Raw genomic sequence first — 5,801 nt, 5'->3', positions numbered from 1 at the left:
ATTTGTTTGTGTCCTCTTTTATTTCACTGAGCAGTGGTTTGTAGTTCTCCTTGAAGAAGTCCTTTACATCCTTTGTAAATTGGATTCCTAGGTAATTTATTCTCTTTGAAGCTATTGTGAATGGGAGTTCATTCATGATTTGGCTCTCTGTTTGTCTGTTACTTGTGTATAAGAATGCTTGTGATTTTTGTACATTGATTTAGTATCCTGAGACTTTGCTGAAGTTGCTTCTCAGCTTAAGGAGATTTTGGGCTGAGACAATGGAGTTTTCTAAATATACAATCATGTCATCTTGACTCTCCAATTTTGTGTACATTTACTTTTGACTAACTCTATGCTGACACTTTAAAAGAGGAGCAATTATAGCCAACACAGTTTTTGACAAAACCAAATCAACGATAGAATAATCTAGCACACAGGGGAAGGCCAACTTCTGGAAAGAATGCTGAGGTGATGGAAAAGCTTAGTTTAAGTGTACACCAGGTTCTGAGAGTTCAGTCAGAAACTGGGTTAACAACAAGGCATATGGAATTCAAATATGAATGAACTTAAGAAAAGTGTTCTTGGTAAAATATGACAGTAGAGACAAGACAGATATTCCAATGGTAAAGAATTATGTTTTAATTTGACAGAATTTAAGTTCATTTCTTTGAATAGCTCTTTTTTTTATGGTGCAATCTGAAAGATGCACCTTTCTTCCTCTAAGCAGACGTGAACTTATCACATTTTAGGTTTGTCTTCAAGATCATTCTCTTCTATTCTCCACTTCAACATTTGTGTTCTATGGCCTCATAATTGTGTTCCTTTGTGAAAATTATATATCTGCACACATGCATACATCTCTAAACAATGTTTAATCTGTTTGCAAGTATCTCATTAATATTATTCTACTACAAAAGTCCTTCTAAAATGTTCTTTTTTTCCCTTAATGTTTGGTTTGAGATTTAAGTTGGTAAATATGCTTTAATTTATACATTTTAATTGTTATATTATTTTATTTTATTTATGTTATGTATAAGCCGTATATACTGAATTATTCATTCTAGTATATTCTATTGCAGACACTCAGCAAAATAAAATTATCATTGTACTGTTATTGGACATTTAGTTTGTTTCCAAGATTTCACTGTTGCATTCAATGCTGCCAAAAACATTCTCAAACATTTGACTTTCTACATGCCTAAAAGCTTTTCTGAGATGTGTAACTACAGTTCAAGATCTAGGAACAATTGATCAAGGATGTGTTGCTGAAGAAGATGACATTGAGTAGGTCTGCAAGGATGGTAGGCTTTGCAGAGTTGGAGATGGCAGAAGGACATCTGGAATGAAAGAAGGAAGAAGGGACAGGTCTTACAGAAAGCAGAGAGGAGTAAACAGAGGGAGGTGCATATTGAGAGAGTCTGTTGTTGCTCAAAGTGTTGCGCTTAGTAAAGACAACCCTAATTGTGTCCAGATGGGATGCAGAGAAGCTAGAAACTGATCGTAAAAACTTTGAGATACAAAAGATAATGCCTATAGAATGTGTAAAGGATAAAAGATTAAGGAAATTTTGAGAATCAACCCAGAATCCCAGAAGCATTTACTGTGGACAGAGCTAAATCTGAAGTTGGATTGAATGTCTTTAGTGTTCTTTGACCTAGTTGGCCAATAGTATTCATCATAGCTTGGGAATATTTTCCATTGGAGATCCCAAAGATGAAGTTCCTGCTTCTATAGTTAGAGGTAAGTGAACCCATATGCCACGGGGAAACATTTTCTGATCTTTTTTCTCAAAATAATGTATTTCAGATGTTTGCTTTTATATTCTCTCTTCCCTAAATCTTCAATTCATCCTGAGAACTAAAGGTTTATAGTTCACAGTTTTCATAAAGGATCTGTGACCTTTTATAAAAGGTGGGGCATATTGTTACCTATTCCTAAAACCTCACAGCTAAACACTCAAAGACAGATCATTGGAATAATTCCCATTTTAAATATGTAAATATTGGACTGTCAATTAGAGCTAAATAGCATTATTTAGTGGAAGGTAAATAGACAAAAATATTTAGACCTTGGTGTGAACATTGGACCTTCCATTCTCATGGAAGTGAGAACTTTCAGTGTGAAACCTTGCAATGTACTCCATTTCAGGTGACTGTTATACACTAATCATAACCATTCAAGCACCATGGCTGTGATTGGCTAGATAATAGACACATGACTCGATTTTGGCCAAAGTAACATTCTCTAAAGTCTCTGGTAAAAGTTTTTTCACTCCTTAAAAACTCAGGGAAATTATCCCCTCCACTTGTTCTAGTAGTTGTGTCAAAAAGTGATGCTTAGATCATTGACGGACATATTGCATATGATATTTATTAAGGATGTCAAATTGGAGGGTAGAATAAAACATGAGATATTTATGAGCATGTTAAGCAACTAATTAACTAACCTTGGAAAACAGTTTCCTCACAGACTTCCAATGGTCTTTATTCTCTGTACATTTGAATTTCCATCTACTATCATTTCTTTTCAGATTGAAAGATATTTTATCATGTCTTGTAGTGACAAGCTTTTTCAGTTTTCATCTTTTATAAAAAATGTCACTTAAACATTGCTTTACAAATTTATTTTTACTGCATATAAACTTTCTGTCAACAATTTTATCTATTTTTCAGTTTGTTCTTTTTGTTGTTGTTGTTTTTTTTTAGTTTTTACACTTAAAATGTCACTTTAAATGACTTCTGGTTTTGACTATTTCTCATGAAAAGTAAACAGAATTTGTTTTCTTTGTTCTCGAGCAAATCAATTTTTTTTTTCTCCTATGCATCTCACTGAGATTTGGTTTTAAGCTCTTTTTTGGGGGATAGATCAAGAGTAGGTCTGACTCCTATCTCTCATCATACACAGAAATCAAATAAAAATGGATTAAAGACAATCTGAGGCTGAAACCATGAAATTACCTAAAGAAAACTCTAAGGTAACTACTAAAATAATTGGAATCCCACTTCATCTGATATTAATACAGCCACTGCAATTTTCTTCCAGTGGGAGCTTGTATCACCTATTTTTACATTCTTTTTCTTTTATCTATGTCTTTGTACATAAAGGGTGTTGCATACGAGGGTGTTGACTTTGTATCAAGCCGGACAACAGTTATCTTTTAATTGATGTGTTCAGACTATTTACATTTAATGTAATTATTCACATTGCTGGGTTGAAATTTACAATCCTTTGGTGGTTTTGTTCTATGTCGTGGATCTTTTTTGTGTCTTTGTTCCGCATTATTTTTTTCTGTCAACTTCTTGTGTTTTTATAAAACCCTTTAGCTTCACTATTGGATAATTATTTATTAATTATGTCTATTTTCTTACTTTTATTTAGTTACCTTAGAGCTTACAATAAACATCGTTATCACTAATCTTCAAATAATATTACATCACTTCACATATTGCTTCATAATTTTGTAAAGGGATACTTTCAATTTCCTCCTTCTGTCATTTGTGTTACTGCTATAATCAAAGGTTCCAAACAAGTGTCCTTATACAAGGGAATTGAAGGAGTTACTCTTGTTATACTGACAAATATTCGGGGAGTAGAAATATTATTGGATCAAAAGGTTAAAAGGGGCTATGGAAATAGCTATGGAAAAAGAATATAAGCAAAATTCAGTCAGAAAAAAAAAATGGGCAATCACACCATTATAACACAAAAATGAAGATTTAAAAAATCAGCTTGAAAACTTAATACAGATATATACATATATATATACTGGAATGTAAAATGAGCACAAAATTAATTTCTATAATTCACTATTAGTTTAGGAAGCAAGAGGATTAACCTGTATAAATATTTAAAAGAATATTTTCAAAAAATTTAAAATTTCCATTGAAAAGGTTTATTTGGGAATGATTTAGATTTCTTTTCTCACTTTAGACTAAGAAATGCCTGGTTTCCCTGATTAGCCATTGAATTTTATTTTTTGCTGAGTATACTTTTTAACGATATAGACATTCTAGAATTTATTTTACCTTTGAATTAAATTGATAATTAATTTATTCATTTTATAGTTTGCTCCATAAAACACCATACTACGCACTGTAAGTGATAAAATCCAATAAGTTTACTTTGAATTAGAACACTTTCCTTTGAATTAGAATGTAGTGAGGTGAGTGCTATTATAGATAGAAACATTTTATAGAAATAATGCTGAAATAGTACCTAATATTTCCTACTAAGGTGATATGTTACTATAATCTCATCATCAAATAGATTTAAATGACATCAGTTGCTCCAAATACACCATTTATAGCAAAGTGATCCAGTTGAAGGACTCCAGTTGCACATAAGCTTTGTGTCCTTTTTGTCTCTTTCAGTCAAGAACATCTACTTACTCTTTTCTTAATTTGCATGATGTTGAATTTTTTGAAGATTATAAGGCCAGTTATTTCACAAAATTTTCCTCAGTTTGAGTTTGTCTGATATTCCTTCAGGATGAGATTCATATTATGCATTTGGTGACAGTAGAGATGTTATGCCTTCTTATTGCATTCTGTGAATGGATACACAATGACAATTTGTCCCATTTCAGATGAAATTAACAGTAATCACCTAATGAGGGTGAGGTCTCTAGGCTTCTGCACTACAAAGATACTCAGTTTTTTCTCTATGTAAATAAGCATTTCATGGAGAGGCACTTTGAAACCATATAATTATCCCATTCCTCATCACATGATGAATTTAATTATTTATTTATGTCGGTGTAGATTCATAGGTCTTTATTTTAATCAATGGTTTATAATCCACTAATATAATTATTCCTTTGAATGCTCAGTGTGTTCCTGTTTTGATCAACGGGAGATTCTTTGAACTAATTTTTGGGTTCTTTTGACATGGCTGTATCATTCTGTCATCACTTTTTTTATATTCTGGAGTAACAAGATGTTTAATGCTCATTTGTTTTTTCTTTTCCCCTAGCCTTGGAATCAACCATTTCTCCAAAGAAGCTCCAATTTCATTTTCAGTAAAAATCGGTATATAAGGCCAAGTTCTGAGGTGTGCTTGTTAACTTTCAGGCTTTTCAGCGGGCAAAGCTGGTAAGTAAATACATCCTTTTATATTTATTCCTCTACTTATTTACATTTATTATGTTTTAGGGGTTATTCCAATAACCCAAAAGCAAATGAAATAAAAACAAAGATAAATAGCTGGGACCTAATTAAACTAAAGAGATTTTACACAGCAAAAGGAACAGTCAGCAGAGTAAACAGACAACCCACAGAGTAGGAGAAAATCTTCACAACTGATAAATCTGACAAAGGACTAACATCCAGAATCCACAATAAACCCAAACAAATCAGTAAGAAAAAAACAAACAATCCCATCAAAAAGTGGGCTAAAGACATGAATAGACAATTCTCAAAAGAAGATATATAAATGGCCAACCAACAAACATATAAAAAAATGTTCAACATCACTAATGATCAGGGAGATGCAAATCAAAACCACAATGTGATACTGCCTTACTCCTGCAAGAGTGGACATAATCAAAAAATCAAAAACAGTAGATGTTGCCTTGGATGTGGTGATCAGGGATTACTAAAGAAGAAGTAAAACTGTCCCTATTTGCTGATGATATGGTCGTTTACTTGAAAACCTTAGACTCCTCCAGAAGCCTCCTAGAACTGATAAAATAATTCAGCAAATTTCCAGATACAAGATTCTACACTGCTGGTGGGAATGTAAACTAGCACAACCACTATGGAAAACAATATAGATATTTTTCAAAGAAACAAAAATAGAGCTACAGTTTGATCCAGCAATCC

The sequence above is a fragment of the Colobus angolensis genome, unplaced genomic scaffold (assembly GCF_000951035.1).
Source record: "Colobus angolensis palliatus isolate OR3802 unplaced genomic scaffold, Cang.pa_1.0 Scaffold131, whole genome shotgun sequence".
In the NCBI taxonomy this organism is placed as follows: domain Eukaryota; kingdom Metazoa; phylum Chordata; class Mammalia; order Primates; family Cercopithecidae; genus Colobus; species Colobus angolensis.
This window is presented reverse-complemented; position numbering follows the sequence as displayed.